The 23,950-nt window shown below is 41.0% G+C and overlaps 1 protein-coding gene and 1 pseudogene across 1 annotated transcript in view; one reads left to right on the top strand and one right to left on the bottom strand.

Moving 5' to 3' along the window:
• The window catches only part of ADRA1A (adrenoceptor alpha 1A), a 161,523-nt gene extending 139,964 nt beyond the window's left edge, over positions 1-21,559 (bottom strand). The window contains exon 1 of the mRNA XM_040490222.1: positions 21,434-21,559. The gene's annotated coding sequence lies outside the window, so the exon portion shown is untranslated. The remainder of the gene's footprint in view (positions 1-21,433) is intronic.
• Positions 12,805-23,950, top strand: part of LOC121039924 (5'(3')-deoxyribonucleotidase, cytosolic type-like) — a 51,929-nt pseudogene continuing 40,783 nt past the window's right edge.

The raw sequence follows: 23,950 nt of genomic DNA, 5'->3' as shown, positions 1-23,950 counted from the left end.
AACCATCACATCGGAGATTAAGGCTTGAAGATGTGGATTTTAGGGGGGACACAAGCAGACGTTGTGCCAGGAACCATGCACGGATTACTCATTTATCCCTACACTACAGAGTACTTTCTGTAGATAAGGAAACGTGACGGTTAATTTAAAAAAAAATTGTTTTAATTTTTATTTACTTTTGAGAGAGAGTGAGAGAGCTTGTGTGAACAGGGGAGGGGCAGAGAGAGGAAGACGGAGGATGTGAAGCAGACTCTGCATTGACAGCAGACAGTCTGACGCGAGGCTCGAACTCACGAACTACGAGATCATGATCTGAGCCAAAGTCAGATGCTCAACTGCCAGAGCCCGCCAGCTGCCCCTGTGATGGTTAATTTAATGTGTCCACTTGACCGGGTCAAATTGGCATGGTGTGCTCAGATTAAACACTATTTCTTTTTTTTTTTTAACGTTTATTTTTATTTTTATTTTTGAGACGGAGAGAGAGCATGAACAGGGGAGGGTCAGAGAGAGAGGGAGACACAGAATCTGAAACAGGCTCCAGGCTCTGAGCTGTCAGCACAGAGCCTGACGCGGGGCTCGAACTCAAGGACCGCGAGATCGTGACCTGAGCCGAAGTCGGACGCTCAACCGACTGAGCCACCCAGGCGCCCCTTAAACACTATTTCTATGTGTGTCTGTCAGGGTATTTCTGAATAAGATTAGCATTTGAATCAGTAGACTGAGTGAAGTAGATTGCCCTCTTCAGCGTCGGTGGGCATCATCCAATCCATCGAGGGCCTGAATAGAACAAAAAGCGAAAGGGAGGATTGGTCCATTTCTTGCCTCCCTATTGAGCTGGACACTGGGTTTTCTCTTGCCACGGGACTAGGCTTTACACCATGTGGCTCTCAGGTCTTCAGACTCAGACTAGAATGACACCACTGGCTTTCCTTGGTCTTCAGCCAGCAGACAGCAGATCATGGGACTTCTCAGCTTCCACAGTTATGTCAGCCAATTCTTCATTTCGTATATGAATGGTTTTGTTTATCTGGGGAACTCTGATTAACACAAGGACTGAGGCTCAAAAACAGTTGAGAGACTCTGCTCAAAGTCACATAATAAACAAAAGAATCTGGGATTTGAATCCCCGGCTTGCCAATTCCAAAACGTATGTGCCAAAACTCCACGCTATCCCGCTCAGGGCTTCACCCATGGGTGGGGAGAAGGCTGTGAAGGGCACAGAGCCCATTATAAACTCTTAGATGACTTTTCACATAGTTTCGCAAAGGTAGAGTAAGAGTCCTTGAGATGGAGCAACGGGCTAATAAAAACTATTTTAAAATGTAATGCAAACAAGACAGCACAAGTCAAACAACACAGACGCATAGAAACAGAAACTATTTTATCAATTCTTACCATTTCCAATGTATTTCATTGAATTCTAGTTTTTTCCAGGTTTGAGTAGAATCCCTTCCCCCCATTTTTTTCCAAATTCTAAGATTTTAGAACTTTAAAAACTACACCTGTCTCTTTGTCATTAGCACTTTGACTAGTAAAACAAACACCTGGGTCACTACTGGTCAGTGAGGATCCGTATGCAGCTCTATCAACGAGCAATAATCTGTGTTTTTAAAGAAACTAGGCTGACACACGTTTTACAGTCATACTACAACTAACGCTACCTTGTCAAATACGTTTAAGTGAATTATACAAGCATCTCAACCGATTTCACGGCTGGTTGATGATTTCAGCTTCTGTACAATGAGGAAGCTTAAGTAGAAGGATGCAGCTTCCAAGAGGAGCTGCTCTGTGCTCTGGAAGCCTCCATCTGCCTCTCTGTGAAGATCCGCCTCTTCACTTCCCACCCCTATCATTCTTGATTCACTTCTCAACATTCCTGAAACCTGTCACCTGGGTCTGAGCTCACCTTGACCTTTAAACCTCTTCCACTCTTATTTTGGTTTTTCCCATTGTCCCTGTGGGATCTTCCTTTTACTCATCCATTAAAAAAGAAGGAGGAGGAGGAGAAGAAGAGGAAGAGGAAGAGGAAGAAGAAGAAGAAGAAGAAGAAGAAGAAGAAGAAGGGGAGGAGGAGGAGGAGAAGATAGATTTTACTTTTTAGAGCAGTTTTAGGTGTACAGAAGAACGGAGCAGTGAGTTCCCACAGTATCCCTAGTACCCACAGTACCCCCCCTCAGTACCCACTCCCCAGTTCCCTCTATCATTAACATCTTGCATTAGTGTATCTGATTAATACAACTGATGAACCAACATGGACGCGTTATTATTAACTGAAGTCCATAGTGCACATTAGCGTCTACTCGTGCTGTTGTACATTCTATGGGTTTTGGCGAATGTATAATGACACATGTCCATCGTTACAGTATAATTACAGTGTAATTCATAATAGTTTCGGCGCTTTAAGAATCTCCTGTACTCCATCGATTCCTCCCTCCCTCCGCCGTGACCCGTGACAACCACTAAACTTTTTCTTCTGTCTGTAGTCTTGCCCTTTCCAAAATGCCATATTGTCGGAATCATACAGTGGATAGCCTTACACGCCCCTCGTGTATTACTAGTCACACCCTTATTACCTGATGAGGGAAACAAAGGCAAGAAAAATGTAGTTTAAATTAAATTCCCTTACAGCCTGCAGCTCATTGACAGATGTCACAGGCCTGCAGTGTCTAACACTCCCCAGGAGACGTTTATAGCTGCCTTAATGCCTTAATGTTTACACTTCCTTAAAAACTAAAAGCAACTTTATCTTGACAACAGCTAAATCTGCAGGGTCCTGTGAGACCCTGCTTTCAGCATCCAGAAATTCTTTGGAGACCTATGTTATCTATACCTCGCGTTCCTCCACAAACTTGAAAGTATATAGTCAAGTGCTCCTCATAAACCCCGTGCAGCACTTTCTGCCCACGGGTCCTGTCCCCGTGCTTTAATAAAATCACCTTTTCATACCAAAGACATCTCGAGAATTCTTTCTTAGCCATTTGCTCGCGAACCTGACTTCAAATTTCATCATTACCTACTCACCCCCAACTCACTCCACCAAATTCTCTTTTCTTACTGCGGTAGCTCCTGACCACTTCCGGTCTTTTATGTGCTGCCGAAGCATTGTGTGCCCAGCAGAAGTGTGGGCCGCCCGGCACAACCCCGGCGCTGCACAGAGAACGGATGTACAATTAGTAATATTTATCAGTCCTCACTTGCAGACTAAGGAGTATTGACTTTCTTAAAAATGGTTTTGAAGGGGGTCCCATGGCTCAACTCTAACAAGGATACTCAACTGCTTCTCCTAATGCGAACAATAAGCTGTTAAAGAGGGAATCGATTCTGATTCTGTTCTTAATCATTGTGGAAAGGGAGCCCTCTGGCATCCACGTCTTTGAAATAGAGTAAGAGAACACCAGGAAGCCCGTGTTTGTAATGCTCTACTTTGATGAAATACTTTGGTTGAAGGTTCTCATTGTTTTGATGTAAATATAAAGAGTTACTATTACTACTATGAGCTGAGCCAATGTGGAAAGATTCCTGGGAAAATCAGTGAAAGATGAACACGTAGATTACTGAGAGGAAGCAAACATTCAAGAGGAATCAGCTATGATGAGGGTAAGGAGCATGAAGTGCTCAAGTTGGACAAAAAGGACACAAATGAAATATATGCAAAATTAATCCTTCAGAATTTCTTGAAGTGCCCATAAAATGTTTGCATCATATGTGGCTTTTAAACCAGTACTTGGGGCGTCTGGGTGGCTCGGTTGGTTGAGCGTCCGACTTCAGCTCATGTCATGATCTCATGGTTCGTGAGTTCGAGCCCCGCTTCGGGCTCTGTGTTCAGAGCTCGGAGCCTGGAGCCTGCTTCCAATTCTGTGTGTCTCTCTCTCTCTCTGTCCCTCCCCCACTCATATTCTGTCTCTCTCAAAAATAAATAAACATTAAAAAAATAAAATAAAATAAACCCGTACAGTAATGCAGTAACACAGTGTATGTATTACTAGTGTTTAAAAACACATAAAATGTAACTTTACGATACTATAAATTGCATTATCTAAACTGTTATTTTCTTTCTTTAAAAAAAAAAATGCCAAGCAATGCTCAATAAATTTATAGAAGTGATATTGGTTGTTAGCTTGAGTTAAATGTTTTTATTATGTTAATGAAGAAATATTTCTCTGCTTCTTTATTTAAAGTTTGTATTAGGGACAAATGTTGAATATTATCTTCTTCTTTTTTTCTTTTTATTTCTTTGCCTCTAAGTGATGACGTTTTGGGGTGGTGGGGGTTTGGAGCTCATGGCCAAGAAAGAATTCTTGAAAGACGTCTTTGGTGCAAAAAGGTGATTTTATTATACAGCAGGGAGACAGAATCCATGGACAAAAAGCGCTGCACTGGGGTTGTGAAGAATGACTGGTTATATAGTGTGGAGTTGGGGAAGCAAAGGCAAATCAGAGGCCTCCAGAAGGACTTTGATATGCTAAAGAGGACTCCTAAAATACCTTGTCAAGCTAAGGTTGTTTTCCACCCTGTGAGGCATTAACCCTAGGACAGTAGGGGGTTCCTGGAGACATGTTACACTCTGCATTTGCCTCAAGTATTTGTCAATGGGCTGCAGGTTATAAGGAAATTTAATTTTACCTGCCGGTTCCTTTTTGCCTTTGTTCCCCACATCACTATGGAGGGGGAATGTTGGGGCTCCAGGAAACGGAGTCTATGGGTTTCTGGAGATTACGCTATTGATAATGTTGCCTTTTTCTTGTAATTTACTGATATTTGTAAACTGATGGAGACTGTATCTCTATCAGTTAAACATTTGGTTTCCCGTCTCCTTTGTTCCTGGGCAGTCTGGAGTGCCTGAGGAATATCACATATCCCACCTGGGGCAGAGAGGGGGAGGGTGTCCTACCTTGTACTTTGTCCTCAGCCTTGTCCCCTCATCCTAAGGAGACCCCTGTATGGATTTTCTCTTTTTGCTTTATTGATATGATTTATGTCAACAGATTGCTTAACATTAAGTTAGCCTTGCTTTCTTTAGTTAAGCCTTCCTTGACTATGGCCAATCATTCTTTTGAATAATTGCTAAATTTTATTTGCTTATCTTCACAAGAGTTTTCTTTCGAGTGCTGTCATGTTCAGAATTGGAAATTAGAGCGTGTTAGCTGCATATAACAAATCGGGAAGCTTTCCATCTTTTTGCCATGTTCTGGAACAGGTTATACCACGGGGAAATCATTTGTTCTTCAAAATTTTGGAAGAACACATTTGAGTATAAGCAACATGTCGTAAATGTTGACACGTATAGTGTTTTCATTACCATTGTAATCTAAATAGTCTGGAATGATGGTATTCATCTCTGACCAACTTCCAAATTATTTAGAACACCGCATTTTGATGTCCAGGAGTTTGAGAATACTTTTGGTTTGTGTGATTTTGTTGTTGTTGCTAAAGATAATTTTACTGTGTTGTTGTCACAGATTAGAGTCTGTACAATTTCTGTTCCTCTCTTTTTATTTTGGTTTTTGTTCTAACTCGATACAAGACTTTTTGTGCATGCTTGAAAAAGAAGGTATTTTTATGTTTAAGTAGTATTGCTACCATATCTATTTAATCCATCTTATTAGGGATATTATTCAAATCCCCTATATTTTGTATACTGATCCATCATAGAGGATTTAGGTCTGAAGTTACCCCCCCTTCATTTCTGTTAGTTCTATTTGTATTTATAGCAGTTTATGCTTTATATGTTTGGGCACAACATTATGAGGCAGAGAATAAGTCTGTGATAGTTATATTTAAATTATGGATTATATATTTTGCCAATGTAAAATGACTTTTTCCTATATACTCTTCCGATTTGGGTTTCTTTCCATTTTATATTAAAATTTCCGTGGTTAGTATTTGCTCGATATGTCTTTGTCATTTTAAATTTTTTTGACTTTTTGTATCTCTTTTGTATTTGTCTCTTATAAGCAGCATATAATTGGCCTTTATTTTGCGACATAGTTTTATATTTTTGTCATTTAGTAGAAAAGTGTACCTATTTACATTTGTTGTCATTTCTCATATGTGTGGGCTTACGATTGCCATCTTGGCTTATGCTCTATATTAATGGTTTTGAGTGTTTTTCATTCTTTATGACGTTTTATATACATTATTTTTGTTTTTTACTTTTTTTTCATACCATGTTTATTTATAAGAGTTATTTTTGCCTTTTATTTATTCTATAATGACAAAGAAGTTATATACTTAAAATATTTTATTCTATTATTGGTTGCCTTTAAGTTTTTAAAAATAATCATATTTAAAACTACTTTTCCTAAAATCAAAGAAAACTTGGAAGAGTTGATTTCCAGACACATACGAGATGAGGAATTTTCGTATTATATTTTTATCACCAGTACCTCTACTCTTCTTTCATTCTACCTCTCAATTTTTATTTATATATTGTGGGGTTTTTAGACCCAAGTGGTTATATTATATTATGAATCATCTCTTTAAAAAATTTTTACCCTTGTATTAATTATTATAATTTAATTCACGTGTCTCTGACTTGGTTTCAGGCCTTAGTGGCCTTTTTTATGCTACTTTATTTCCTTTTATGAGTTAATATAGGCGAGTTGTTGCTATGTCCTTCTGAGTAAATTCTCTGCCAATATATGGGTGGTATACTTTTTGATCCCTTGTAGATGTGAAAATGTCTTTCTGTTGTTCTTACCAGTGCAGAATTCTGGAATCACAATATTTTACCTGAAAATTCCATAGATGTTGCTTCACTGTCTTACAAGTGTCTAGTGTTGCAAAGAGATCATCTTGATTTTCATTCCTTTGAATGTGATTTTTTTTTTCATCTGGATGCCATTTGGAGATTGTATTTGACCTTAAAGCTTTTTGTTTTTTTTTTTGTTTGTTTGTTTGTTTGTTTGTTTTTTTAAACGTTTATTTATTTTTGGGACAGAGAGAGACAGAGCATGAACGGGGGAGGGGCTGAGAGAGAGGGAGACACAGAATCGGAAACAGGCTCCAGGCTCTGAGCCATCAGCCCAGAGCCCGACGCGGGGCTCGAACTCACGGACCGCGAGATTGTGACCTGGCTGAAGTCGGACGCTTAACCGACTGCGCCACCCAGGCGCCCCTTTTTGTTTTTTTTTAATTGTTAGAATCTCTTCGATCTTGACCTTGTAGACATGAGCTCTTTTTACCCACAGACACAGGTTTACTTCAGTTTAGGTCAATTTTTTTCTGTAGTTGTTTTGTTTTGTTTTAAATTATTATTGTTCTATTCTGTTCTTTTGTATCTTGTAAAACTTTGTTTTTCAGGTCTCATACTTTGTATCCTATTCATTATTTCTCATTTCTTCTGTGTTGTTAAAGAATTTCTCAAGCTCGTCTTCTACTTCACCAGTTACAACTTCTACAGTCTTGAGGCGCCTGGGTGGCTCAGTCAGTTGAGTATCCGACTTTGGCTCAGGTCATGATCTTGCAGTTTGTGAGTTCCAACCCCTCATCGGGCTCTGTGCTGACAGCTCAGAGCCTGGAACTTGCTTCGGATTCTGTGTCTCCCTCTCTGCCCCTCCCTCACTTATGCTCTGTCTCTCTCTGTCTCAAAAATAAATATAAACATTAAAAAAACTTTTTTAGGACTTCTGTAGCCTCTACAGCTACTCAATATTACACTGAATCTCTGAATTCTGAAATTGTAATTCCCATCACCTCTTTCCTAATCTCGAATGATTTCCTTCCGATGAACACCCACTTTAATCTCATACTTACAGTGCCCTTTTGAAATGGAGAATGAAGATGACACAATTTCTTTAAAATATCTGTTTCTAATAATAACCGTGAGTTTCAGAAGGTGACGTTAGTTCCTCTTGTTATAAAATACGAAGGTTTCAATGGCTTCTGTTTATTCTCCCTTCAGGAGGGAGGTCGAGGTTTGCCCAAGACTGGCTTCAAGAGTTAGGATTTCATGGCTTTATGTAAGAATGAAGAGTTCAATTTCTTTCTCAATCCTTCAGTTTTAGTGGAAAGCAGACAAGACAGCCGAGCTTCCCTCTGTATTGTTGTTGCTTCTTTTTTTTTCACTGCGATTTCTTGCTGCCATGCCATCAACCCTGCTCAGTGTCAGTCATTGCACAGTGGCTAGAAGCCTGAGCCAGGGCTGGGTGGGAGGCATCTTAGCATGGAGCCTTTCCATGCTGAATCCCCAGTGGAGCAGTGCCTCTGGTGTGTGTCCCTCTTGTGTGCCTTCTCTGTGGCTCCAGCTCTGGAGGACGTCCCACGGGTGCTGGCTGGTAGAGTGGAAGTATTTCACTCAGCTATTCGATACTACACTTAATGTCGCACGTTGAAGGTAATATACCTCCATCTCCCTTTACAGCGCATCAGTACCCGTCTTCGTTTCTTCACTTCCTAGGATTTTAATACAGTCTTGCTCCTCTCTCCCTCTTATTTTCTTTAAAAATTTTTTTTGTTAAGTTTATTTATTTATTTTAATGTTTATTTATTTTTGAGAGAGACAGAGACAGAATGCTAGTGGGTTAGGGGCAGAGAGAGAGGGACACACAGAATCGGAAGCAGGCTTCAGGCTCCAAGCTGTCAGCACAGAGCCTGATGCGGGGCCTGAGCTCACGAACCATGAGATCATGCCCTGGGCCGAAGTTGGACGCTTCACCGACTGAGCCACCCAGGCGCCCCTCTCCCTCTTATTTTCTAGACATGCAACAGAATACTAGATGGCTCTTTCTTTTTATCCAGTCCCATCTTGCTGTGTCTAAATGATTTCTTCAATGCTCCTGGCATATATATAATGTTTTCTTGAACTGCAGCACTGATATCTGCTCATAATCTTTCTAATCGCTTCAGTAAGAAAGGAGAAGGAACAATTTGATGTTTGTACCCAACATCGTGGCTCATACATACCTATACATACCTCTAACTCGAGGGCAGAGCTCCCGCCTTAGGTTTTCTTACATTTCCCACAGAGAAACCGATGCTTTGCATATCATTTATATTTTATAAACTTTGGATGAATTGGATTGAATTTTAATGCAATCTCCTCCACTTTCCTACTTCCAAACCCAGGCTTTAAATACCAATATTTTTGCTGGCGGGGATTCTTCTAAAATAAGAATGGAGCCTCTAGTTTTCTTTTTCAGTTTCACGAGTTAAAAAGGTGATATTACAGCACCAGACAAAAGAAATGTCCTCTAAAGTATTTAATAAAATAATTGCACTAATATGCCTGGATCTGTGTCATTGCAAGTGAACTCCATGCTTCATTGCTTTCGAACTGGGTGAATTACTTGGGGGTGCTGGTAGACCGAAAATGAAAACGATAACTTTTTTTTTTTTTTTCTGACGGCTCCTGCCTCCGTCTGAATATTCAGCTTGTACCCAAAGACTGAGACAATAGGAAAACACTGTTTAAATCTCTCCTGGAGTGTTCAAGTAGATATAGTTCCGCTAGCTGTTGTGAACGTCAAAACTAAGCCGCTGAATTAGTCGAGTGAGTCACCTGTGAAGGCTCTGCGAATGTGAGCTGACTAAAGATGGCAAGGTGTGGGAAAGACATCATTTGTAAGCCACTTCTCAGCTCTATTCCCTACCCCCTCCTCATGATTGACAGCCATGTGGTCGTATAGATTAGTGGTTTGACACCCGCTTTGGGGAGAGGCAGTGACAGAGGAGGGAAAGCCATGGCTTAGGCAGCTCGGCTGCCATAACGAAGTATTACAGGCTGGATCTTCTTAAAGAACAAAAGTGTATTTTTTTTTCCATTCTGGATGCTGGGAAGTTCAAGATCAAGGTAGTAACAGAGTTCAGTTCTTGGTGAAAGTTCTCTGCCGGGCTTATGACCTTGCCTTGTCAGTCCTCACATGGCCTCTCCCGTGCGTTTGCGGGTGGGGGGACAGCAAGACCGCAAGCTCTCTGGTGTCTCTTCTTATAAAGAGACCATCTTTATGACCTAGTCTAACCTTAACTACCTACCTCCTGATAGGCCCTCTCTCTAGATACAGTCACAGTGGGGGTCAACACATGCATTTTGGGGGGCACCATTCAGTTCACAGCAGGGTAGGCTGGGGGGTATGGGTGTATGTGGAGAGATGTGGACCAGCAATCAGAAAGTCCTTGTTTCCTCTGGTTGCTATGTGAATTCGGCAAGTCATTCAACATTTTGAATCTTAAGGATCTCATCTGAGGGACTTGCGTGAGAAACGTATAAGCTTGACCCTCCAGGGTTTTATAGTTTATACTAACATCAGACACATTCCAGTCTGTCTAGTAGTGTCACTGGCCTGCCATCACATATGCTTCCTACCTTGACAGCCATTACTCCTTTGTCCATGGACATCACTGTGTCCGGAAAGACTTTCCGCTACCAGACTATCAAATGAGATCCCTCCCCCACCCCCAGTTCTCCAGAATACCTCATATTCATCCTTTCAGTCAAATAGTGTACACTTTTTTTTAACTGCTTTGTTCCAGGTGCCGTTCTAGGTGCTGGGGATGGCCCAGCATGGTGCTCGGATGAACCCTGCATCCTAGTAAGGATGCACGGATAAAAGGGACAATAAACAAATATATACGGTATGTCAGATGGTCGCAGGTGTCATGGAGAAGGATAAAGCAGGGTAAGGTGGCAGGATGTCCTGGCCAGGCAGAGGGTTGGAGGGTTGTTATTTGTTACCAAATGGTGAAGAAAGGGCTCGTGAGATGATGCAGAGAATGTGAGCGAGACAAGCACATATGGGGGAGAGGGTTCCGGGTGGGCACGGCAGGAATGCCTGGAGAAGAACGAGCATGGAGGGAGAGTGAAAAGAAATCAGATGGGCAAGGTGGGGCGGACTAGCTCATGTGGGGCCCTGAGTCTCCCTGACTTTGTGAAGTTTTCCCAAACCTCAAGTGATTGTATTGTCTCTCTGACCGGAGTTTATGCTACTATTTGTGGGAGACCGATTTTGTTAGGAGTTCACTCTCCTACACTGAATGCAGAATCTTCAGCATTTATATCCTGTAAGTGTAAATTGAATGAGGCAACTAATGCCTAAACCACTTTTCCGTATGAGGTCAGCCTTTGATAGCATGGTGTAAAGGAAACTGGAATTTTCTGTGAGTTTTTGGGAAAAGAGGAGGCTTGGGTGGGTTCTCACCCCTCATCTTTTTTTTTCTTTTTTGCCTACCAGAGAGACATGCAATCTAGTTCACCGTTGCCTCTTCTAGATCTGTAAAGCTCTCCTAAAATATAATTTTAACAATAGTTCTATCGAAGACAAAATCTGTCTTTTTCCCGTTAACAATGGTTTGTATGATTTGATTTACTTTGTATTAATTGTGTAAGAAAAGCATAATTTGTTGACAAATAAATCAGAAATGGCAAAGTTGTTTTGGTTTGGGAACAGAATGTGTACTAACATGTATACTAAAATGTACTTACTTACTGATGCTTTAAAAATTGACAAAAACTGTCTTCTTGACCAAAGGTTAAAAAAACAACTGTTTTATTTTTTGTTTCTACATGATGAGACAGGAGATGTTAGGTTGTTGTGTCTCACTTACGGTCTTAGATAACATTGTGTGTTATTCTTATCCAATAAATGGTCAATTTAAATATACTCATTACTATATTTCTTTTACTTTTTTTTTTGAAAAAAAAATTTTCAATCAGCTGCAAATTGTAATTTAAACAAGCCACAGATCTGGTGAGGATCAATTTGAGATTAGATTGCAGAATCGTTATCATTTTTATTCTTCTCATAACTTGAATTTTGACATTGTATTTTTTTTTTTTTGCTTTCTTTAATAAGTGGTCCATTATGTATACAAAAACTCTAAGACTACGATTTTTTTTTTCAACGTTTATTTATTTTTGGGAGAGAGAGAGACAGAGCATGAACGGGCGAGGGGCAGAGAGAGAGGGAGACACAGAATCGGAAACAAGCTCCAGGCTCTGAGCCATCAGCCCAGAGCCCGACGCGGGACTCGAACTCACGGACCGCGAGATCGTGACCTGGCTGAAGTCGGACGCTCAACCAACTGCGCCACCCAGGCACCCCAAGACTACGACTTAAAGTAATTCAAACAGGGGTCCCTGGGTGGCTCAGTCAGTTAAGCATCTGACTTCGGCTCAGGTCATGATCTCACAGTTCCTAAGTTTGAGCCCCGCACCTGGCTTTGTGCTTTGGATCCTGTGTCTCCCTCTCTCTCTGCCCCTCCCCAACTCACACTCTGTCTCTTTCTCAAAAATAAAATAAAGTGTTAAAAAAAAAAAAGTAATTCAAACCATCTTGGCTAGTAAGATTCAGTTGAGTGATAATATGGGTGAGATATGAGTTTGTTCACTTTGAAATTCACTGGCCACAGCCTACCTGTTCCCTTGATATGAAATGAGAAGTTAGCAAAGTGTTCCCTTTAAAGGGGAAAAATATTTAAAATCATTGATTTATTTTTTGCTTAGTTTTGAGGAATTTTCCTACTCTATTAACTGACTGATAAAACTGGAAAGGAACAGGTGGCACTGTTGTGAATGACATGACCTTTCCAGAACCCTTCCATCAAATCCCTAAGTGTTCTCAAACCACCAGCTGGGCAGAGCCACTAGAATGATAAAAAGCCAGTGAAGAGATTTCAACAGGAAGTACACTTCATCGGGTTTTCCTTTTAGAAAAGTCACTCTGGATTGGACAACGAAGCCACCGAAGCGGGAAAACAATTGGAAGCTATTGCAACAGCCCCCCCCCCCCCCGGGCCAGGTAAAGGTTAGTGACCACAGCTCTGAAAGAATGAAGTGAAGAGATTTTTAGGAGGTGGAGTCAACAGAACATGGCGATTGCGTTGGAGGAGAGCAGGAAGAGAGATGGAGAACGGTGGTGGATGGTAGAGTGCACGGTGGATGGTGTCTTGGTAAGGAAACCAGAGAGGAGAAGGGGACATGTTGAGTGTCTAGGTGCCTGTGGGATTTATACGTGGACTGGTTCAATGGCATAGGTAGTTAGACATTTAAGTCAGGACTGTAGGGGATACAGTCATCCTTGCTGAAAACATAATATTTGGGGATTTGGCAATCATACTGTTTTAAAAACATGACTTGGAACTACATGGGAGTATCTTGGGTTATCAAAATGACTAGAAAGATTGCTACTGGCATTTAAAATCAAGGGTAGGGAAAGAAGTTTGCTGGACTATTCTATAAACCCAAAGATGAGGAACTGACTATTTCCCATAGCAATGGGAGAAAATACTTAAAAATCATATCTATAATAAAAATACAAATAACACAATTGAAATGGGGCAAAGGACCTGAATAGGCACGTCTTCAAAGAGGATAAGCAAACAATCAACAAGCACATGAAAAGAGGCTCACCGTCATCAACCCTCAAGTAGCAAATCAAAATCAAAATAGGAAAGTTCACCCCAGTAGGGCACCTAGAATCAAAAAGTCAGATCACCATAAATGTTGGTGAAGATATGGGGAAATCAGAGCTCTTGTCTATTGCTGGTAGAGATGTAAAATTGTGAAGTTACTTTGGAAGACAGTCTGGGAATTCCTCAAAAAGTGAAACATAGAGTTATGATTTGACTCAGAATTCTACTCTTAGATATATAGGCAAGAGAATTAAAAACTTAGGTTCACATAAAAGCTAATACACAGATGTTCATGGCAACGTGACCTGCAATATCTAAAAGGTGGAAACAAACCAAATGCCCATCAGTTGATGAATGTGGCATATCCATATAATAGGATATTATTTGGTTATGAAAAGGAATGAAGTACAATACATGCTTCAGTGTGGATGAAACTTGAAAACATTATGCTGACAGAAAGAAGTCCGTCACAAAAGACCACATGCTATGTGATCCTATTTATATAAAATATCCAGAATAAGCAAATCTATAGAGACAGAAAGTGGATTAGTGGTTGCTTAGGGCTGAGAAGGATTGGGGCTTAGGGTGGGATTGGAATGCCAATAGCTAAAGGGTTTGGAGTTTGTTTCTGCAATGGTGAAAACGTTCTAAAATTGATCATGGTGATGGGTACATGGCTCTGTGAAAAGACTAAAGGCCACTGAATTCTAATCTTTAAATAAATGAATTATATACTATACAAATTATATGTCAATAAAGCTGCTACGAAACAAACAAAATCTCCCGAAGTGATTCAGAACCTCTAACCTATCAATTGTAACCTACTCTTGGAGGACAGAGTGTAGGGCAGAGTGGGCTGGAGGCAGGGACGAACTTACTTCATAAGCATCTCTGAGCTATACCCTTGAGAAACCAGGTCCATTTGGGCACGGATTATCCTTGATTGAATTTCACAGTGGTGATAGAAGCTACGGTCCCCCCTGCGTGCAGAAACATGGTAGCTTTGAAATGTTGTTGGAGCAGGAGCAGAAGTGTCACCTCAGATTTGGGGAGAAAACAGAGCCAAGCAGTAGTGGTTTCCTCACACCCTGGTGACTATACTGAATCACAAAAGGAGGATGGGTTGAGATAGGAACAGCCTGGACTATTTGCTAATAATCCACGATAGGCCATAATTCACATGTCAGTTGAGATCGTGGCATGCCATTTCTACATATGGACAATGTCACTCAGAGAAGCGCACAGGGAGAAGAAAAGGACACCATGGACCAACCTGTTTGTTTAATTGAATTTAATAATGTCAACATGGTGCTAAATCAATGGACCAGTCCATCTGTTCAGTAAAAAGATAACCAGTCACAGAATTTTAAAGATGGATTATTCTTTGAGGAAGGTTGAATCCACCATATTTTCTGGACAACAAAAGGTCAGCCGACCACACCAACATTTAAAAATCTACTTCAGGGACTCCTTCCATTTTGAAGTGGTAACAGAAACATTACCTGGACACAAGCTCTATTGTCCCTGCCCTTATATAGGAAACATAGTGTCTGTCGTATGCACTATGGGCTTTGACTTCTCAACATGGGGCATCTGTATGCATTCTTCTTGGTACCTCGGAGCAAGGGTCCTGCACGTACTAGAGAATTCTTAATGCAAGGACCAGGAGAATATGCGGTCATGGTTGTACTTTGCATAGATAATGAAGGTTGAGGGAATTGGCGAGGTCCAGAGCAGCTGGAAGAGGTGTCACAGAAGTGACGTGAACTGAGCTGTGCCTTGAAGAAAGACTGCTTTCCTCAGGTGGAGAGGAGAGAGAAGGTACTGTAGTGGAGACGGCAGCATGCACAAAGACACAGATCTGGGATCAGCAGGGAAGTGGGTGGGGTGACACAGAGAAGGTAGCCTGACCGGAACAGAGTGCCTGCTGGGAAACAGGAAGAAACAACTGCAGGGATATGGTGCCTTAGAAACTATCGTGAAGAATTTTGACTTCATGCGATAGCAACAGGAAATCACGTTCTTGAGCTGGGCGTTCATCTGGTGGAAACGGCATTCCTGAAGAAGTTGTCTGTTTGGTTAGTGTAAATCTTAGAGACAAACAACTGGTCGGAGCCTTAGTCTCCAACAGCTGCCTTATAATCAGTCACCAAAATGATCGTAATTGAATGTATTTCACTTAAACCGTATACAAAAAATTTGATTTCATTCTGCTCCTCGTGTGCTGAAGAAACAAAATCTCCAGACTTTATATAAAGTTTCAGAAGTGGATCCCCATTTTTACATATGGCAAACTGAGGCAATGGTTTCAGAATGTAATGTAACAATGTAACCTGGTATTCTTAAGAAGTGATGTAAGGATCATCATTTTTACTTCAGTTTCTATCTTCTTCTTTCAATCGTATTGCGATGAGCCTTGAAATGTACTCGGACTCTGGAGATATTTCTCTTTTACTTACCTTTTATTCATGGCCTAACTTTGCAAGGAAAATGCTCTCTTAATAATTGAAAAACTTCAGTACGCTGCCAGTTAACATTTTACCAACATTGCGTCTCCCCAGTGCATGCTTAGGAACAGAGCCATTTCATTGTCACAGCAGAACAATTGCCCTTTTCCAATGCAGCCTCAGAGGGGAGAGGTGTAAAAATAATTTTACAATCAATAGTTGTCAGACCTTACGTATGTAGGGTACATTCCTAGGACAAGTGTTAAGATACTTAAGCTCATTCCCAAGCCTTTCTAAGGTTATCCCCAGCTATTAAAAAGAAACAAACGAGCCACAATATCAGAGCCAACTTTATAATTCCTTTAGAAAGAATAAGAAGCTGATGGCATCCCTAAGACGTTTGAATGTAAATTTGAGCATGAATATCCATACGATGTGCACAAACCTACGAGGCAGGTTCAAATGTTTTGATACTTCCCACAAATCACACTACACCCTTTTTGGCATTGTTTATCTTCCGATCAATGCAGATGTAGACACAAAACCTTCAGAGACTTGGGAGAAAATTACGTATCTAAAGTGACTGACATGGTTCCTTCTTTTTTTCCCCCTTATAAAAGGCTGATATCTGCGTTGCAAGAAACTCGATCCCAAGAAAGTCATCTTCCCCTTTAAGTGGCAGTAAAAGATCTGTCTTCAAGATGACAGCCAGCGGGAGTTGAACTGGAGTGACGGTAGTGCTACAGAAACGCGGGGCTGAAGTACTGCTTCTCAAACTTAGTTGCATGCTGAAATTACCTGGAGAGTTTTCAAAGATAATAGTGCCTTGATCTCACCCCAGAGATTCTGATTTGATTAGTGTTGAGTGCAGCCTGGGTGTTGAGATTTCTGAAAGCTCCCTGGTGATTCTATTGTGCACTCAAGGTTGAGCCACTGGGGTAATGGCCATGGGTTTAAGTTGAGCACTAGGTGGAGGGTGTTGGGTGAGTCATACAGACTCTAGAAGCCTCATTCTTCCTGTCTGTGAAAATTAGATAAATAACCAGTATCTTACAGGGCTATTGTAAGGATCAAATAAAGTAATGGATATGAAATTTCCTTGAAAACTATAAAGGGCCATACAAATGTGCACCATTAGAGATATATTTAGACCCTCTTGCTCCAAGGAAATAATTTAACGATATGACTTGTACAAAAGGTCATGCTCCAATCACTTCTACAGGAAACAAATGTCCTGCCAATTTTTAAGACCATTTTCACCACTCTAATAGATTCTAAAACCCAGTGACCATTCTGTATGATATGTAGATTTTATACGACAGAGGAATATTTCAATGCTGTTGCCAAAATGGACTCATGCATAATTTAGCAGTCCACCAAGTTTTTTTTTTTTTTTAAACCAAGTCCCCCAAATGGAAAACTGAGGTAGATATATTGGCCGTAGGATTTTATCTCTGCATAAATTAGATGTCACAAAAAAAAAAGGAAGTTACTGGCACAATGAAGAAGATGAAACCTATAAAGAATGTGCAGAAACCTGCAAAATACAGGGGAATTGCTCAAATAAAAGTTGAGGAAACTAAGGATACAGAGATGGTCAGTGAAATTGATGGCATAAAGGGGAATTGAGATTCTTATGTGGATAATGCCCATAGGGTAATGGGAAATGAAATTTGAGGAAAATGAGTTAAAAACAAAACAAGAATTTCTGAAAAGGGGAGTGGAGAAAAGGACACAAAATAGAAGGGAACTTTGGGGCCAAGAGAGAGTTTATTCATAGGTACTGGAGCTACGAGAATATACTTGAACACTAGTAGGATTGATTCCTGGAGGTAGGAATGCTCCGAGGAGAGAGAGCTGATTGAAAGAAGGGCTAATTGCAGCAGTGAGGTCCTTCGGAAGGAATTATGAGAAACTAGCTGAAAGGAGGTAGTGTCCGGGTGAGAAAAGAGGTGGTACATTTCAGAATGGGAAGACTGTTTCAATATTATCAATACAGTGAGAAGTAAGATCGACAACTAGGAGTGTTGGGGGAGGGATTCTTGTGGACAGTGAAGGTATATAATATTGTCCTGGAAAGCATACTTAGAAAACAAGGTAGGATTGCTGATCTGTGTTCCATGTCCGTTTGTTGTTGGCAGTCGTGAATGCTGTATGAGGTCAGTCGGTACTTTGGTCTACACCTGGGAATAGGTGTGGGAAGGTGAGTGTTGAGGTTAAACAGCATGGTGGTTTTACCCGGGGAGGACAATGGACGAGGTTGTCATATTAGTTTAGTTTCATGAGACATTTAATGAACACTCAGCAGGGAGTTGTGGGAAAGGCAGGATGCACAGAATGCCACGGTAGGACCTCCTCCTCAAGTGTCTCTTTCTTAAATCAGTGCAAGATTTGCCCAGCCAAGAGGCAGATTTGGGATGGGGCCAACTGGGAAGATTCAGAAAGGCAGTGCGCTCTCTGTGGGGCTCAAAATCATTGAGATACATCGGAAATACAGGGCCAGCTAACTCACTTTTCCACATCTTCTCCTTACACAGCTGGCATGGTGTGTTGAGTGGGACCCACCAAGACATGTCCACTGGGAACCTGTCAGTGTGATCTTGTTTGGAAAAGGGATATTTACAGATGTAATTAAGGATCTCTTGACGACGACAACATGGCTGAAAGTGGACCATAAATTCACTGACAGGTGCCTTTATAAAACAAGAGTATGGAAGGAAGAACACACGGAGCAGAAGGCCATGTGAAGACAGAGCAGAGATTGGGAGGGTTGGGACCATAAGCCAAACAATGCCTGGAGCCACTGGAACTGAAAGAAGCGAGGAAGCATTCTTCCCCAGAGCCTTCAGAGGGAGCACGCCCCCGCGGGCACATTGATTTTTGGACTTCGGGCCTCAAGAACTGTGAGAGAATAACTTTCGGTTGTTTTAAGCCACCGAGTTTGTGGTAGTTTGTTATGGCAGCCCAAGAAACTAATAGAACTGGCGAAATGTAAATAGTTCCTGTTCCCAGTAAAATAAGCAGTGCCTTCAAGTAAATAGTACAAATAATAAAAATAATAAATCTTGCCAGTGCTGCCCTGGGTCTATTGAGTATATTTGTGACACGCCTGTGGCAACTTAGAGGGCGCGACACTGGGCCAGACACTAATCCTTGCCCAGTGGGTTGCCAGTTGCCTGAAGACCTCAACAGAGCCATCCAAAATCCTGAAATGGAATCATGCACGGCCTGGAGCCGTTTTCCAAAAAGAAGTGACTCATTCTCATCTAAAATTAAAAAGCACTAATATCCCATCTGAGGACGCTTCTTCCGAAAAACCGAGAAAGAAAACTCAAGAGAGAAAAATTACAAAAGAGAAAAGAATGTTCTGTCGTTCTTTTTCCCCCCTCAGTGGAGGTCAGTTAGTGATTCTGTGCCTGTTTCTCCGGCTTTGGGTCAATGTTCCTTGTATGGGATCTGACTCCTGTCTCGGTTCTGAGGAGAAATTAGGATAACATTTGATTTTCTGCCGTTTCAGATCATTAACATCAAGACACAATAACTGAAATCGATTGCATTAGAGTAGTGTTGTGTTGTTGTTGTTGTTGTTGTTGTTTCCACTCAAATGGCAGGTCATGTGGTCAACTGGCATTTCCCTGCTGCTGACCTTAATGGCAAGGATTCTGCTTGGTGCCTGGGATTGAGCAAACTGATCGTATCGTGTCATGAGAGCATGAGTCCCAGTTAATGATGACTTTCTCTCTGTGGCTGGCAATAGGTAGAGAAGAAACACGACCCAGCAAATGGTTGGGTGCTTGTGGGGGACGGGAGGGGTATCAAAATATCGGTTTTGCTGTTGCCAATCCTTGACTGAAAGATATGGCTTGAACCTGAGAGAAAATGGGGCATTTTACTTCCTGCCTCTGAATTTGATGTAATTGGTCCCCACTGCAGAACAGAGGGCTGAGTTGAATTATCTGCCCGGAGGCTGGCACAGAAGAATCACAGATCTGGCTGGAACAGTCTATATAGTGAAAACCATGCCTGCACACCCCAGGAGGTCTATGGGTATGGAGGACTAATTACCGAACACGAGAGAACCAGAGAAAGGGAGCTTGCATTGTTTTTCTCAACAGCGTAGCAGAGAACGCTCCGGAGACTCATGCCCGCCCCCACCCCACCTACAATCCCGCTCATTGAACTGGTGATGGGGGAGGTAAAGGTGGGGGGAAAAGTCATGTTATTTTCAAGGTTCCAGTAATGGCTGCTTCCCTGAATTGATACATTATAGTTAATAAAGTTAAAATTACTCAACTGCACTTACAATCATCAATGTCAAATAAGCACCTGAATTCTCTGTGGGAATTTGTTGGATGTTTTCTGCTATAAAAGTGAACCATGTCAGAAAAACAAACCAAAACAAAACGAAAGAAAACATTTTTCTTCCCAGCACGAAAGGGAAAACAAAACGAACAAAACAAAAACCTCCAACAAAACCAATAAAATGGATTTATTATATCCTCAGTTGAGTGACTGATGCTATCTAGTTATGTGACACACTGTAAAATGATAAGCAATTTCAAATAAGTTACAGTGTTAAATCCAGTGCCAGTCATAAATCCCTTAGTTGGAACTCAGTGAAACACACATACACTTCCATTAATCATTTCAATCAGTGTGTGGACACTGCAACTCCTGGCCTGGCCCTGCCTGTTGTCATGTGAGTCTGGGCCACGTCAGGGTCTGCAACCCAAGGAAACAGACTGGAAAAGGTAAGTGACAACAGCGACTCAGTGTTTAGTATTCCGTGATACTAGGTAGTTCCTGTATGCCACCTCCCCAGTTCCTTCTGCACTTTAGGGGATCGAAACGGTGATGAAGAGGTTCATTATCAGTGGGCATATGAGGTAACTCTTCGCCAGCTCACTTGCTGGGGAAGGAGACTTCCCCGGCATTTATTACTTCCTTTTGAGAGGTATTCATGTCTAGATATATTATTAAGACGTGTCGATATCAAAGGACCAGGTTTCTATAAACTTTGAGGTAGTAATGTACTGAATTTCATAAACTCACACCCTTGACACTTGAAAACATTAAACCTCTGTGCATGTTAAGACGAGACCACACACAGCAGATCTGCAAGAACAAACGGAAATCAGAGGTGGGAGGGAATCGCTTTGGTCGTGTTGCCACGAAACTGACGGCTCTACGTCGTGTTCTTTAGATTCCTATTAGCCCTTAGGTAGCACACTTTACGTACTTTCCTAGTTCCTTCAAGAGAGCACAGACGGACCTGTTCTCCACTACCCTCACTAAAAAGGTGACATCCCTTGCTATGAGGACCCTCGCTTACTGCTTATGGACACAAGCCTTAAGTGCCTGACATTCACTAATGTATTTAAGCCCCACCATAAAGCATAAAGATAGTTACAGTTTTTATGTCATCTTGTGGATGATAAAATGGTTGCCACTCAGATAGTCTGACTCAACCCACACTCTTTTCTTTCTTTCTTTTTTTTTTTTTTTAATTTAAATTTTAGGTAGTTTAACATACAGTGCAGTACTGGTTTCAGGAGTAGAATTCGGTGATTCATCGCAGCCATACAACACCCACTGCTCATCACTCTTAATCGATATGCCACTCTTCCACCCTCTCTTACCTTTTCAATGGCCATTTTGTTAGTGAGGATTACTGAACTGTGTCTTCCCTGAGTCTTCCTCCTGTAAAGGTTTCTGATATTTCGCAAAGAGATTAAATGACTTGCTAAAATGTGTACAGTGAGCAAGTGGTGGAACTGCACTTAAATCCAGGCCTTCTGATTCTAAATCCTATTATCTCCAATGACATCACACTACTGGATATAGCTGAAGTTTTCAATTTAGGAAGAACTGGCTCTGAAACAAAATAGCTGGCACTATTTCGCTTCTTTCAGAAATAAATTCCAGATGGATTCAAGAATTAAATCTTGCAAATGAAACCATAAAAGTCCTGGAAGAAAATTTTGGTGAATATTTATGTAATCTTGGGGTGGCAAAGGCCATTCTAAAAATGGCCTTAAAGGAGGAAAGATGGATACAGTAGATTGCACAAAAAAAAAAAAAAAAAAAAAAAGTCCGCATGTGAAAACACTACAAATCACAAAGAAAAGGCAAACAACTCAGTTTGGGGAAAGCAGTTCTCTCTTTTACTGATAATTATTTTATTCGTTCCAAGCATATTGACACTGGGGCCAAATGGAGATTAGCAACAGATAATGCCCCTGCCTTCAGGAAGTTTATAATTGAGAGAAGGGGTCAGATACTGATTGATGAATGTGCAATCACATGAAACAAAAGGAACATGGTGCTATGATGCCAGGTAGCAGATGAGCCTAATGAAATGATGTCCGCACGATGACAGGAAAGACTTCTTGCAGAGGAATGTTTGAGTGGAGATCAGAAGAGGAGTCTACATCAAAGAGAAGGCAGCAAGGGGGAACGTTCCAGATAGAACAGCACACCCTTATGGAGAAGAGAGCATGGCCCATTTGAAGACAAAGAGAAGGCCAGTATGACCCAAAGCCAGAGAGTAAGAATGCATATGGGAGGAAGTGGAGAGATAGATGCCAATCACCCATAAAAGGACTAGAGAAGATGAGCAGGTTTACACAGGATGGAAGATCAAAAAGTCAAATTTGGACATGTTTGAGATATTCTAGAATGGTCCAAATAAGTGGTTGGATATAAGGATCCAATGTATGGAGGATAGGACTGATCAAAAGATATAAATTGAAAGTCATTTAATAGATGATAGATAGACAGATAGATAGATAGATAGATGATATAGATATAGATGATATAGATAGATATAGATATAGATATAGATATAGATATAGATATAGATATATAACAATGGCTTCATTAAGCCATGGTCACGAATGCAAACATGCAGGGAGGGAGGACAGAGTAAAAAGAGAAGGGTCCTAGGGCTGAATCTTGAGGAATACCAATATTAAATGATCAAGGAGGGGATGAGCCTACAAATGTAACTGAGAAGATTGAGCCAGTAGGAAAGCCCAGGAGAGTGTGATGTCATGAAAGCAAGGAAAGCCAGAGTTTCAAAAAGGAGAGCCCAAAACAGTGCCAAATGCTGTTTAAAGATCAAATACAATGAAATGAAATAAGCTGGAAAGTACCCACTGCATTTAGGAGCCTACAAGTCACCAAGAACTTTAATAAATGTTTTCCTGGTAGATAACAGGAACAGAAACCATACTGGAGTTGGTTGAAGGGTGAGTGTGTAGGGAGGGAGGAAATTGCAGTAGCTAATAAAGAACATGTTTAACAAATTTGTGAACAGAAGTGAATGAGTGATAGCAGAGAGAGACGTAGGATTTAGGAAAGGATTTTTTTGTGATTTATTAATTTACTTTAGATAAGAGAGACTTATGAATATAGCTGTATGAATCCGAGTTTACAAATTTAGTGTGTGCAGCATGGACAACTTTTCTGAATTTTTCTAAAACTGGACATAAGATATAATGTCTTATGTCACCAGATTGGTAGAAATTTAAACTCCATTAATTCATAACGTTATTCTTTCCTCAGTATAGTATCTAAGTTCAGGGTAAGTCCACCCAGGTGTCAGCTGTGCTCCCATGATCTTTCACCAGGAATGCCCCATCTGCCTGTGACACACTCCATAGACTCTACTCCTCTGGATCTGGCTGTTTCCTGGGATCTCCCAAGAGCACAGGACTCCTTGCTCTGGAACCCAAGGAACTCTCCCTCTTATGCTCTCCCTTTACTGTCTTCCCTTATGTAGAAGCATCTTTTTCCTAGTCTGAGTGGTGGGGACAGGAGTGGAAACCTTACTCCCTCCCCTGGTTCTCTAATACTCCTTTTGGTTCCTCTGCGATCTGGTGGAACCCAAATGAAGAAGACTTAGTGGCATTCTGTTTTCTATCCTGCTTATGCCTTCACTGCAACTAAAATTTATCCGGGTGGTACTTTTGTTCTCTGCCTTCCAACTAGTCTTACCAAATAGAGAACAAATAGTATACTGTATACTATCTTGTATATTGTTATATCTCCAATGCTTATAATAGTGTCTGGGAACAATAAGCTTTCAATGACTGTCTGCTTATACACAAGAAGAAGAAGAAGAAGAAGAAGAAGAAGAAGAAGAAGAAGAAAAG

The sequence above is a fragment of the Herpailurus yagouaroundi genome, unplaced genomic scaffold (genome assembly GCF_014898765.1).
Source record: "Herpailurus yagouaroundi ecotype Mexico unplaced genomic scaffold, PumYag 181, whole genome shotgun sequence".
Classification (NCBI taxonomy): Eukaryota; Metazoa; Chordata; class Mammalia; order Carnivora; family Felidae; genus Herpailurus; species Herpailurus yagouaroundi.
The sequence above is the reverse complement of the archived record's forward strand: the minus strand, read 5'-3'. Positions and strand labels throughout refer to the sequence as shown.